This window comes from Corvus brachyrhynchos, unplaced genomic scaffold (genome assembly GCF_000691975.1).
Source record: "Corvus brachyrhynchos isolate BGI_N302 unplaced genomic scaffold, ASM69197v1 scaffold5, whole genome shotgun sequence".
Lineage (NCBI taxonomy): Eukaryota > Metazoa > Chordata > Aves > Passeriformes > Corvidae > Corvus > Corvus brachyrhynchos.
In genome coordinates, this window is record NW_008238321.1 from 9,714,453 (window position 1) to 9,715,766 (window position 1,314).

The window sequence follows — 1,314 nt, forward strand, 5'->3', positions numbered from 1 at the left end:
CCAACACGCTCTGTGACTGTTCATACAGAAATATTTAAATTTTGGGTAATCATCCTCCTATTTTAGTACTTTAAATACTTCATACTGAAGGAAAAGCAAGAAAAATTTAGTCATCAGCTGTCCATCACCTACAGTCCATTCCTTGCTAGAGAGCGAGAGAGAGGCAATGTCACTTCTGCAGCACTTTCAGGCAGACACATCCCTCCCTCCAGGCATGGGAAGAGGCAGCAGAGTTACAGAGATGCAGGAATTCCTATGGCGTTTGTGCATCCCCCTCACCAGCTCCCACGTGGTGGATTTCACAACAGGAGCAGTTGTGTGGGAGTCTGGATCAGCCTGCGTTTGCCCTTTTTCTCCAATTGCATCCGCATTCTTGGGCCGGGCAGTGTGAACGGGGAAAGTGTTTCCCACCAGCAGCAGGAAGCAGGGACAGTGGGGCTGATGTGTCAGTGGTGTCCTGGGCCTTCATGGCTCTCCTGTGGCTCCTAGAAAGGCCTGGCACACAAACACAGACAGATAAACCCCAGCTCCTCAACTTACAAGGGTATTGTTCTGCACCTCTCATCAAATTTCTGCCTTCCCAGGATCCACAGGCAGCGGCTGGAAGTCCTGAGCTGGTCATACAACCACTGCCTAAAGCAGACAAATGCCATGTGATGTTGGAAAATGGATGACTTTGTGCAATTGGATCATTTCGGGGGAGGGGGGCAAATATTTCTCAAGTGTGCAAATATTTCTTCTGAAAACTGAAGAAATTCTTCACTGGAATGTCAGTATGATGCAACTTGTTACTCACCTGCACCCCACCCTAATGTCTCTGGAGCCGGGGTTACCTGTCCTAGTTCTCTCTTTTCATGCTAACAACAGAGGTTTTTTCCTTCATATATCCCTAATAAGAGCAATACATGTTTTCTTTATGCAGATCATGATGCCCCTGCGCTCGCCCTGCTCATGGCTGGCACTCAGACAACATCCTCAACATTGCAATGGGGCCATCCTGCTGCTGCTGAAGGACCCTAAGAATCAAAGTAAGGCTTTGCTTTGCTTACACAGTGTGCTGAAGTATTCCGCAGTGACTTTGTAAGTGATGCTCACCTGGAAAACCTTCACAGCCTCTCATGTGTGCCAGAGCATCCAAAATCTGGATGCTGTCCACCTCCATCCAAGCACTGAATGCTGCCACTCAAGATCAAAGCACCTGAGAGGTTGTTCTCTACCTGCCCCAGGGGCTGCAGACCTCCTGTCCCGGGGGATTCCAAGCAGCATTCAGCAGGCAACGGGATTTGCAGGTGTTTTACCACCGGAGCTCTGTGC